Source organism: Chenopodium album, chromosome 5 (genome assembly GCF_948465745.1).
Source record: "Chenopodium album chromosome 5, dcCheAlbu1.1, whole genome shotgun sequence".
Classification (NCBI taxonomy): Eukaryota; Viridiplantae; Streptophyta; class Magnoliopsida; order Caryophyllales; family Amaranthaceae; genus Chenopodium; species Chenopodium album.
The window spans coordinates 66,135,162-66,147,731 of NC_137838.1; the positions used below are offsets into that span (position 1 = coordinate 66,135,162).

The 12,570-nt window shown below is 39.4% G+C and overlaps 1 non-coding gene and 1 pseudogene across 1 annotated transcript; both read right to left on the reverse strand.

Annotated features, from left to right (window-relative positions):
- LOC145633027 (protein GAMETE EXPRESSED 1-like) overlaps positions 1 to 12,570 on the reverse strand; it is a 50,693-nt pseudogene that overhangs the window by 16,587 nt on the left and 21,536 nt on the right.
- LOC145633453 (small nucleolar RNA R71) lies at positions 2,203 to 2,309 on the reverse strand. Its single transcript, XR_014112778.1, has one exon. It is a non-coding gene; the product is annotated as a small nucleolar RNA R71 (small nucleolar RNA).

Consider the following 12,570-nt stretch of genomic DNA (forward strand, 5'->3'; position numbering starts at 1 on the left):
AAAAATTCAGGAATTAAAATAGAAATTCTCCCTAGTGGAGTCGCCAAAAACTGTAGGGAATAATTTCAAGCCTTTAAATCCCACTATCTTGAACCCCACTGTGATCATACACTAAAGTACGGTGGCGTCCAAAAGGGAAGAAAATAGAGCAAAAGAGTCGCCAACAAGTTTTTTTTTAGGAACTTGTAAACCGTTCACGAGGTGAAGGTTACACCCCTTAACGATCCAAGAGATCGTCAACTCCATAAGGTCATGAACCAAATAAGGGTTCGGGGATGAAGGTACAAATCCAACCTAAAAGATATTGAATCTGCCCTAATAATAGGCCTCTACTTTATTCTGATCGTATTCATGTGCACTTTTTGATTAACATGCAATCAATAGGACTAACCCTAAACCTGTTTATCTATGTTGGTTGAATATTAATGCACAAATAGACTATTATTGGCGATCACTTGAATTATAATCATATTAACCCTAAACAAGATTATTAAATTATCTTATTAATCGTGATTACAAGTATCAATTCCCTTTAAACATGCATAAAAGGCGTGATCAAGCAATAAATATAAATAAAATATCAAGCAACATAATAATCATAATAATAATAATAATCATAAATAAAATAATCATCATCAAAATAATAATAATAATAATATTCATAATCATCATAAATTATAATCATAATCATGTTCATGTTAATATTAAAGCATAATAAAAATAGCAAGATCCTAGGCATGATACTAACAAGATTAATAACAAACCCTAGCATGTCACTAAGAAATAAAAATCAAATATTTAACCCTAACATGATACTAACAATCATAAACATTAGGAAGAGAATAGGAAGCATCATGGCAATCATATTTAATATTAAAATTACCCTAGACATGATACTAGGAATATCATAATAACAATATAAACATGATTTCTACATCATAAATCAATAAAATCAATAAAGTACTTACTTTGATGCCTCGTACCTCTTTCTAATAACAAAATACACACGTTAGTAACTTCAAGGAAAATAATAATCGAACAATTAAATAAAATAATTGAAAGAGAGATTTGGGACCAAACCCTCAGAAATTAAAACCTTTCACGTCTAGGGCGAAGGCAACTTCGAATATGGCTATGTGTTTCTAGATCTTGTGAATGCGGAATTTTGTATTAAAAAGCAAAGTTTAGAAAAAGATGAATGAGAGAGATGAATGATTAAAACTAATTGTAGAACTTGTGAATGATGAGAATTGGATGATTATTAGAGAGAATAGGTGATGAATGAATGAATGTAGATGAGAATTGATGATGAATGGTTAATGAAAACGGAGTTTTTAATACGATATTTATAAAGAAAATCAGCCAAAAAGATAAATTAAACAAAACAGAGTCTGTCGCTTAGAAAACAGAGCTGGCGCCAACCTTGGCTAGCTGGCGCCAACCTTGGCTAGCTGGCGCCAGGCACCAATACTAGCGCCAGGCGCCAGTGGCTAGCGCTAGGCACCAGGCCTGGTTCCAGGCGCCAAGGCCTGGGGTTAGGCGCCAAGCCTGATTTTAACGCGTTTTCGAAAATCCGATAAGTTTACTGATGTGTCTATTTTATATAGTATTTTACCCCCGTCCCTTGGTCTTAATTAGTAGTGTTTTTGGTTCTTTAGAGCCACTTTTATTACTAATTGGTGTTTTCTAGTGTTTTCGTAGATTTGGTTGACTTTTGCAGGGATTTATGGTTTTGGAGTATTTTCCCGAGATATTTTGGAGCAATCACGAGCATTGGAGAAGCACGACCAGAGTTTATAGCCCAGGGCCGGTTAGAGCCATCGAACCGGTGATTAAGGGCTCGGTATAGGTGATACCGGGGCATTTGGACCGAGTATTCAAGACCCAAAGAGGAAACCCAGATTGGCCCGAAGAATTGGAGCCCAATCGAAGTCCAAATAGTGGCCCAAATGAGCCGCCCGGCCAAAGAGGCTGGCGCTCGGAGGCGTGCCCGGCCGGGCGAGAGAAGCTTAGGCTGGCAACACCATCAGGCAAGCCGGGGTCACTCAAGACCAAATCAGGGAGATTCTCTTTCCCTTATCTTTAATTGGAAAAGCTAAATTGTGGTTTAATGGCTTAATTAGAACTACACTTGGTATAACTGACTGGGAAACTCTTGTTTTGAATTTCTATAACAAGTATAATCCTGTAGAGAGAATAGCAGTACTACGAAGTGCGATTCAGAACTTTGCCCAAGAAGCCAATGAGTCATTATATGAGGCTTGGGAGAGGTTCAAGGACTTACAAAGAGAATGCCCTCACCATAATTTAGCGCAATGGCAGTTAATCCAAGCCTTTTATAACGGCATTGGAAATTCCTCTAGAATAATTTTAGACTCTGCAGCTAGTGGGAGATTGATCCGTGTCATTTATGGCACCTTTAGTCTATGTTTTCTTTATATTTCTATTCTCCTTTGTAGTCTTTTATGTCGTGTTTTTAGAGAATAATGCTCGATTCGCGTGGTTTTGTGTTAGTTTAGAGAAATGCATGCTTTTAATGGCTTTCTTATCATTTTATTCATTTCTCGGCTATTTCTCTTGCTTCTCCGTTTCTTTGTCTTGTTTTGTAGGTACGTCGCGGGATATATGCATGGGAACTGAAAATAGCACCCACTAGGATCAATATGCACTTTTCGGAATTGAATTTGAGTTTGAAACAAAGGAAAACGAAGGATTGCAAAGTATCAAATAGGACCTTTGTTCATTGTTTTAGTCATATCTCAAGTTCTACAGATTGGATTAGGGTGATTCAAGTTGGGTTGGAAACTAGACTTGAAGAGCTTTCCAATGATAGGTTTCACGCCTTCATATGATTCTTAGGTCGGAAGTTACAGCCTTCTGAAGTTGGCCCTGGAAAACTGCCGCGGGCGCGGGCTACAGTACCCGCGGGCGCGGGGTTGCTGCAGCTCCAAAACTGCCGTATTTGGGCAGTAAGAACCCGCGGTTGTCCCGAGGGCTCTCCAAGGGCGCGGGATTGGGCCGCGGGCGCGGCTATCGGGGTGTCCGTTCCCCTCCGCGGGCGCGGCCGATTTATCCGCGGGCGCGGGTTTCTGGGTCTTTTACGATTTTAAGCTTCTTTTCTCCTTTTGTTTATATAGTTTTTGGTTTCCTTTATTATTCATTCATGTATTTCTTTAGTTTTAGAATAGTTTTCTCTCTCTTAGGTTGAGAGCTTCTCTCTCTAGATTAGGAGTAGTTTTAGAGAGAGAAAGTGAGGAATTTCAATGGTGATTGAGAGATTGAAGATGCAAGTGTGACAATTGTGTTGGAGATCTTCTTAATTATCAATGAGAATTTCTAAACTCTATCTCATTCAATTGCTTTGTTTAATTTGATGTTTGTTTGGTTTGATTTTGATATTTGATGTTTGATTAGAGTAATTGTTCTTGATATTTTGTTGATTCTTGTTCTCTAAGTTGTTAGTTGAGAGATGATGATTCTTGAATAGTTGTTTGGCTAGGAATTGGGTGAAACTTGTATGATTGATTAATTATGATTAATTTGGGAATTGTGTTGATTGATTGTTGAGATTAAAGTGATTAGTGAAGGTTTGCATGTGTGTAATTCAATTTGGCCTTGAGAATTATGCTAGATTGCATTGTAATTGCTAATGACATGAACAATTGATTTAGGAATTGCAATTATCAATTGGTTTTGATTGTGATTCTCCTAGTTTGTTATTCATAGTGAACCCTAGCTTAACAATTCAGAGATAGCTCTTTGATTCCTATTGATTGCTCTTATCATTTAGTCCTCACAACCTTTGATTGACATGCTCTTCCCAAGTTGTTGCAATTGACATGATTACTTGTTGATCCCCGTTCCTAGTGTTTTATTTCTTTGGTTACTTGTTTTGTTATTTGTTAGTATTCTCTCTTACCTTCGTCTTTGACCTAGCTTAGGCGCATAATTGAAAGTGCTAGAACATTACCGTTCCTTTGGGTTCGACCCTTGACTTACCTCTATACTTGATTTAGGTTTGTTAAGTGTTTATAAATTTAGTTTGACCGAGGGAAGATTAGATAACGACCTAGTTTTCTACTCGTCAGAGATTCATGAATCTTAATGTTGATGATGTAGGTCAGGTTATTGAAGATATGGCGATACACAATTCCCAATATGGGAATCCCAGAGGATTTGCTAACAAGGGGAAGCATAGTGTCGACTCTGTATCCTTTTTGCAAGCTCAACTAACCTCTATTTGCCAAAAATTAGATAAACTGAGCACTGCTAATGTAGCTAATGTTTCTGCAATTAATAATAATTCTTATGAGGCTTTCTGTGAAAATTGTGGTATTGTAGGTCATTGGGAGCAAGATTGCAGGAGTTCCGTGGAGAAAGTTAATGCCTTCCAAGCTTATAGGCAGAATAACCCATACTCCAACACCTACAATCCTGGGTATCGGAATCATCCGTACCTTTCTTATCAGAGCACTAATTTCAAAATCCACCACCACAAGAACCACAGGCGCCACAGCAGCAGAAATACTATCATCCCAATGCTAGCCAGAAGAACCAACCACAACAAACCCCCTCATCTTCTGACCCTTCTCTGGTGGAAATTAGAGCAATGTTGGCTAATATGCAAAAGCACATGGAGAGCAGAGATGCGACAATTGATCAAATTCTAGCGCATAATAAAATTATGGATAATCAAATTGCGCAACTCTCCGCTACTCTACAAGCCCGCCAACAGGGAGCTGTGCCGGCACAGCCTACTAGGCCTACGGATCAAGCATTTGCAATTACTCTACGGAGTGGTTCAAACTATGAAGGGCCCTCTATGCCCAAAGTTGATGAACCTATTTTATCAAATAATGCTAATCTTGATTCCATTAAACCAAACAATGTAGTTGATAGCCCTGCAGGGCTAAAGGATAATACTAACATGTCTAATTCTACATTGCAGGGTACAACTCCAGAGAAGGTGGCTACTCCAGACAAGAATAATAATGCTCCAAAGCCAATTATCAAACTTCCTTTCCCCAATCGTCAATTGAAGACAAACTTGGATAAGCAGTTTGGTAAGTTCCTGGAGGTGGTAAAAGATTTGAAGGTAACAGTTCCCTTTACTGAATTAATCACATAAATCCCCTCATATGCAAAATTTATGAAAGAAATATTGACGAGAAAAAGGTCTATTAGTGAGGTAGAGATAGTACCTTTCACTGCAGAGTGTAGTGCCGTACTTCAAAATAAGTCTCCACCTAAATTAAAAGATCCGGGTAGTTTTTCTATCCCTTGTCATATTGGCAATCTCTTGATTGATAATGCATTATGTGATTTGGGTGCTAGTGTTAGCGTCATGCCATTATCTGTGTGTTCTAAGTTGAATATGGGTAAATTAAAAGCTATCAATATAACTCTACAAATGGCCGACCGTTCTTTCAAATACCCCTTAGGTGTTTTAGAGGATGTCCCCGTTAGAGTAGGTAAATTTTATATACCTGTAGATTTCGTTGTTCTTGATATGGCCGAGGATACGCAAACCCCAATTATTTTGGGTAGACCATTCCTTAACACTGCAGGAGCAGTCATGAATGTAAGAAGTGGTAAGTTAACACTATCAGTAGGGGATGATAAAGTTGTTTTTAATCTGAATAATGCCCCTAAAAGCTCCATGACTGAGGAGAAATGTTTCAGTGTTAATGTGGTTGTAAATTATTCTAACAAGCCCCAAGCTCTTGAAAAAGATCCCTTGGAGGCGGTATCTTGTGTTGCATCCTTTTCAGATGAGATAGACAAATGGCAGAAGGAAGTCGATGCAATAGAAAGAGCACTCTATAATGTTGGTCTTGGTTTCGAGGATGAACAAGTGGAACCGATCAAGCAAGTTGTGCGAATCGAGCCTACGGTAAGTGTTCCGCCAGATCGAGTTGCAAGTGTTGAACGCAATGACAATTTGAAGCAACATCCGATCGAAGAAGGGTTTTTAGTGCGTAGCATTGAAGATCCCCCAGTCCAAGTCAAGGAGGATCCACCAGATAAGGTGATTTGGCGTCCCACAGGGTATGTCAGAAAGCTGAATCGCAGCCTGAACACCGCTAGACCGGGTGAAAAACTACCCGACCAAGCGTTAGGCCAAGGGTCCTAGAAATTGTACTTGGGAAGAAGGTCGTGCGGGACCTAGATAAACCAGCGCTTTGCGGGAGGCAACCCGTATTTTTAATGCTTTTTAGACTAGTTTTTCTTTTCTTTTTTCTTATGAGAGGAGAGATGAGGGAATTTAACGAGTTCTATGAGTTTTTGTACAGGTTTGAAGAAAAAGAGTTAGCCAAATTTTGAAGAAAAAGAGTTAGCCAAATTTTGAAGAAAAGAAGAAAATTAATATTTTGCCGATTTAGTCTCGGGCCCGACCAGGCGAAGTCCGCCCGATCGGGCGCGAGAGTAATGATCTAAAAATAAGAAATTTCGCCCGACCGGGCGAGTGGCGCCCGATCGGGCGCGAAACTTGACGTTTACGGACTTAATTGTCCGCCCGATTGGGCAAGCATCGCCCGATCGGGCGCGAGAAGGGCGAAAATAATGACTTAAAAATCGCCCGACCGGGCGAATGGCGCCCCCCGACCGGGCGCGAGAGCTAGAAGAATATCAGGACGGTAGATCGCCCGACCGGGCGAGTGGCGCCTGACCGGGCGCGAAAGGTTACGAATTTGAACACATCAGATCGCCTGACCGGGCGAAGTCCGCCTGACCGGGCGCAAGAACCATCATAGGAAATATCCCAGATCGCCCGACCGGGCGACCCACCGCCCGACCGGGCGCGAGTTGTTCCGCGTCTTCTTCTTCCTTCTTTTCTTCTTTCTTTTTCCATTTCTTCTTTCTTCCATTACTTTCTCTCTCTAAAACTCAAATTTTCTCTAACTTCTCTCTAAGATTTCTCCTCCATTACCAACCTAAATTCAAAACTCTTTACATATTTGTGATCCTCTCTTCATCCTCTTCACTTTCATATAAAAATTTTTCAGTTTTAATTCAATAAATTTTCAAACCCATTTCTTGAACATGGCATCAAAGAGGGCTAGGTCCATTTTTGGTAGGAGCTCCAGTTCGAGGGAGGAATACGACCCGGACTTGCAACTCCCGTGTTGGCCGACGATCCAGATTGTGAGTCGGGAACAAAAGGAACGGCTAGAACATTTGGTCGGTCGTGAGGTAATTCCTTCTCGGTGGTTACATCGCCCTACCCTAGAATCATTTGGTTTGTATGATTTTGTTAAACGATTTTTGAATGACATTGGCATGAGAAAATTTGTTGACATGCACTATCCTACATACCGAGAACTTACTTGTGAATTCCTGACCACTTTTCATGTTGTTAGTAGTAGAAATGGGCCAAATTTATTTTTCAGGTTAAATAATAGAAATATTAGTTTAACTTTTGTAGAATTTTGTAAAATTTTTGAATTAAATTCTGAATTATCTCACCAGTGGCATGTGGACTATAAAATGGGTGACTTATATTATGCTTTAACTGGTTTATCTACCCCCGACCCCCAACATGCTAGTACCAAACTGTAGACACCCATTTGTGTCTCCCCAAAACCAAACCCGGTGATGAGTGCCTTTCACGTCGAATCATAATCGAATGAAACGAAAGTGTGGAAAGGTCTAGCGTTGCGGAAAGTTTTATTTCTTTTCTCTTCTTCCTGTTTTTGAAAACTTTATTTTAAGAAAACAGCCAATCCAGTTTGGTTGGTCCATGATATGGGTCCAATAGTGGTGTAGTTGGATGGGGCTTGCAAAGACCTTTCCAACGATATATTATAAGCCCAATTCCGATGAATATTGAGGAAGTTATGACCAATTTACTAAACTGGGCCCGGTCTGATTTTTAAGTACGGCCTAATGATCTAGGGGAGGGCCTAATATAATTTATCATTCCTAATGTAATTAGGAATGGTTTTAGTCTTCTAGAACATTCTAGAAAGTTCTTTTCATTCCTAATTCAATTAGGATTCTTCAGAGTTTTAATCAAAATCAAATAGCATTTTCGAAGAAATTATATTATTTTATCTTCCAGTACGGTAAATTTATCAGATTTTCAAAAACGCGTTGAAATCCGGTTTGGCGTCCAACCCCAGGCCTTGGCGCCTGGAACCAGGCTTGGCGCCAGACGCTAACCATTGGCGCCAACTAGCCAGGGCTGGCGCCAATGTGGTTTTGTGATCTTCAGACTCTGTTTTGTTAAATTATCTTTTTTGGATGATTTTCTCTATAAATATCGTATCAAAAATTCCGTTTTCATTCATGAATTCTCATCAACAATTAGTTTTAATTAGCATTCACCAATTCTCTTCATTCATCAAGCTTTCATTCATTCTTTAGCATTCTTTTCTTTTCTTTCTTTTACTTTTTCATACAAAATTCCGCATTCGCAAGATCTTGATACACCTAGCCATATTCGAAGTTGCCTTCGCCCTAGACGTGAAAGGTTTTAATTTCTGAGGGTTTGGTCCCAAATCTCTATTTCAATTATTTAATTTAATTGCTTTGATTATTATTTTCCTTGAAGTTACTAACGTGTGTATTTTGTTATTAGAAAGAGGTACGAGGCATCCAAGTAAGTACTTTAATGGTTTTATTGATACTATGATGTAGAAATCATGCTTAGATTGTTATTATAAATTCCTAGTATCATGTCTAGGGTAACTTTAATATTAAGTATGATTAAAAGTACGATGCCTTTTATGCTCTTCCTAATATTTATGATTGCTAGTATCATGTTAGGGCTAAAGATTTGATTTTTATTGTTTAGTGACATGTTAGGGTTTGTTATTAATCTTGTTAGTATCATGCCTAGGATCTTGCTATGCTTTAACATGATTATGATGATTATTATTCATGATTATTTATTATGTTTCTTGATATTTATTCTTTATTGCTTGATCACCTTTTATTGCATGCTTAAAGGGAATTTGGTATTTGCAACCACGCTTAATAAGATAATTAATAATCTTGTTAGGTTAATTGTGATTATAATTCAAGTGATCGCCAATAATAGTTTATTTGTGCATTAAATTCAACCAACATAGACAAACAGGTTTAGGGTCAATCCTATTGATTTCATGTTAATCAGAAAGCGCACATGAATACGAGCAGAATAAAGTAGAGGCCTATTATTAGGGCTGGTTCAATCTCTTTTAGGTTGGATTTGTACCATCATCCCCGAACCCTATTTTGGTTCATGACCTTATGGAGTTGACGATCTCTTGGATCATTAAGGGGTGTAACCTTCACCTCGTGATGGTTTACAAGTTCCTTAAAAACTTGTTGGCGACTCTTTTGCTCTATCTTCTTCCCTTTTGGACGCCACCGTACTTTAGTGTATGATCACAGTGGGGTTCAAGCTAGTGGGATTTTAAAGGCTTGAATTATTCCCTACAGTTTTTGGCGATTCCACTGGGGAGGATTTCTATTTTAATTCCTGAATTTGTTTCGGCAATGATTTAGAATGAGTGGATGAGACTCGAAAAGTTCTAAGTATTTCATGTGCGTAATTTTGATTAACATTATTGTCATATGCATAAAAAGGTTCTCATTGGAAAGACCATCCGTAATGAGTAAAAAACATAGGATTTTACACGTAGGAAATTTGAGAAATGTCTTTCACAACTAGGACTGAAATAACACCGCGCGAAACTGGATGATTTTATTGAGCACAGAAAGCTGCTGAGGCATGTGGGAAGTAGCGTCAGGGGCCAGAGCTTGGCGCCACACTTTTAGCCGTAGCGCCAGACGCCAGTATTGGCGCCAGGCGCTACAGTTAAAAGTTAGCGCCAGTCTCTGTTTGCTGGCGCCAATTTCCCCCAATACCGAGCCAGAAATATGCGTTCTAATTTCGACCGGTTTTTCGTATTGTTTGCTCGATCCTACTTCCTGATTGAATTTGTTCTCATTTTTCTGAAACCCATATGTGGTCTACATATGGACATAACCCTCTGGGAATTCATGCTCTATCTACCCGATTGAACGCTCCTGGCAACAAAGGGTACATCTGAGAGGTTGAATTCACCAAACCATGGAAGTGAGTTTTTTCTAAAAACTCGCGGTGTCCTATCCACACGCGCTAACCCTTCACGGTTAGGCTTTTGCGCGGTGCATCTGGACAATTAACCATGGACCCTATTTGACTAAACCATATCCTGAACTTTAGAGAACTAGAGCCATGGTTAGGTTGCGAACTCATTGCATCATATTGTGCCTACTTGACTAATTGCGCATTATTTGTTGTGCATATATATCCTATGCTCCTCTTAACCGTTTGTTGATTTGTGTTGAGATTAAAATTAATGACTTAAAGAACTTTGCCTAATTAATTAATTAATTAATTTGAGTCAACAAAGTTTTTCCTTTTTTTAATCGGAATTGACCTAGTATGACTTTAGGCATACCCCAGTTGACTAATAATACCGAAAACAGTCCCAGACCGAAGCTCCAATATTGGTGCCAAAGTCTGAGCTGTAGCGCCACTGTATGGTGTGTAGCGCCAGACATTTACTAAAAAGTCTGGCGCCAATCACCATATTGTGACGCCAGTCCTGTCGCTTGGCCGACAGTTCGGATTATTGGTCGAGTCATCACCTAGGGTCTAATTAACCAGTTTGCTAATTAATTCGGTTAATTTCCGCTGTCAATAACACCTTGTCGAGCTATTAATTGAGTCTTGGTCACATAGTCTAGCCACATGGTCATGACACGAGTCTTAATGCACCATCTACACTCACTAGTCTTAGCACACACTTTGAGTACATTACAATGACCATTTCTTAGGTTCATGCATGAGTCGGTCTTTTCCGTCATTTAAGTTGGGGGTACATTTTATTCCTAATTCTTCACATCCCTCCATCTAAATCTTTTTTCACATTCTTCCATCTTTCTTCACCTCCTCCATCCATTGCATGTTGAATAAAGTTTGAGTCAAATAATTAACAATAAGTATCCCCAAATTCCTTTCCCACAGTACTTGGTCGAGGAGAGAAGGGCGATTAATCAAGGACAACCTCTTTATTCAAGTCTCGCTTTTTGATAAACCGATTCGTCAAAAGAGGAAGGCTAAGAATATAATGGCAACTCAAGAAGAAGTCAATGATCTTAAGAATCAATTGGCTACTATGACTGAGACACTAAAAATTCTCGCACTTAAGGTCGATGATCCCGTGAAGCAACAATAGATGGATCTCATGCAAGAGAGTCTAAGCAAGCTATCTAGTGACTATAAATTTCAGGGCATGAGTTCTCAAGGGGTCTCACTGGACAAGGAACTTCTTCCGCATAAGTTCAACGCCACTGACATCCCTAAATTCAAGGCAACAGATAACCCTTACTTCCATCTAAGAGCTTTTGAAACTATAATGAGCATTAAGGGTATCGATAAGAAGGTTTTCCCCTCTCTGTTCCCACTATCTCTCGAAACTGTTTGTCAACAATGGTTCTTTTCTCTCGAGAAAGAAAAAAACTCTTCTTGGGAGTCGATAACAAACGCTTTCATAGATAGATATAAGTGCAACATCCAAGACGAGACAGACCACAGACAACTTGAGATGTTAAAACAAAAGGAAAACGAAGGGTTCACTTCTTTCTTCACTAAATGGAGGGAAACTTCTGCTAATATGGTCAAGGCTCTTACCGAAAAAGAATCTGTGAGGATGTTTATCAAGAATATCCAAGGGAAGTATTCAAAGCACTTAAAGTACCAACACAACTTGAATACTTTCAAAGCTGTCTATAATATAGGCATTGACATTGAAGATGACCTTCTGAAAGATAATAGTGCGAGAGGAAAGAGGAGCGACCATCCTTCTTCTTCCTCTCCCATTAATGAGGTACATGCTACGAACACCTCTAAACTACGAATCCAAAGATAAAAAAGGGTGTTCACTCCACTTGACATAAGTTATGAAACGACTTTCGAGAAGCTACATCACAAAGGACTAGTCATGCCCATAGGGCCCATCAAAGATCCGGTTCCAGAAGCTAGGCCACCTAAGTGGGACCCTAATAAGCACTGCAAATATCATCAAGGAAAGGGTCACGACACTGAAGAGTGTTGGAAACTCAAAGAAGCTATTCAAGATCTGATCGATGACAATGAAACTTCTGAGATTCTAGCCATCGAAGATGACCAAGCATCCTTTGATCCATCACTTCTTATCACACCTGTAGGAGAGCCTATGATCGAGACAGCTTATATGACCTCTCTCGATGAAGTGGCCATAATTGAGGAGGATGAAAGTCCTTTCTTAGAAGACTCGTCAAGTCTAAAAGAGGAAATTCGAAAACTGCAAGATGTCATTGCCATGATTTTGAATGTGGTAGAAGGATTAGCAAATCGGGTGATGGCCATCGAACAAAATTCTCGCCAAGAGTTTAATGAAGAACTCAATGCTCCTAAGCCACAAGCAAAACGGACCATTGAAGAATACACACCAATAAGAATGACTTGCAATGAAGCATTCGATTGTCCCCACAATCAAGGATCTAAAAGGAAACTCAGGCGAGAGTTCACACCCATTGGAATGACCTACGATG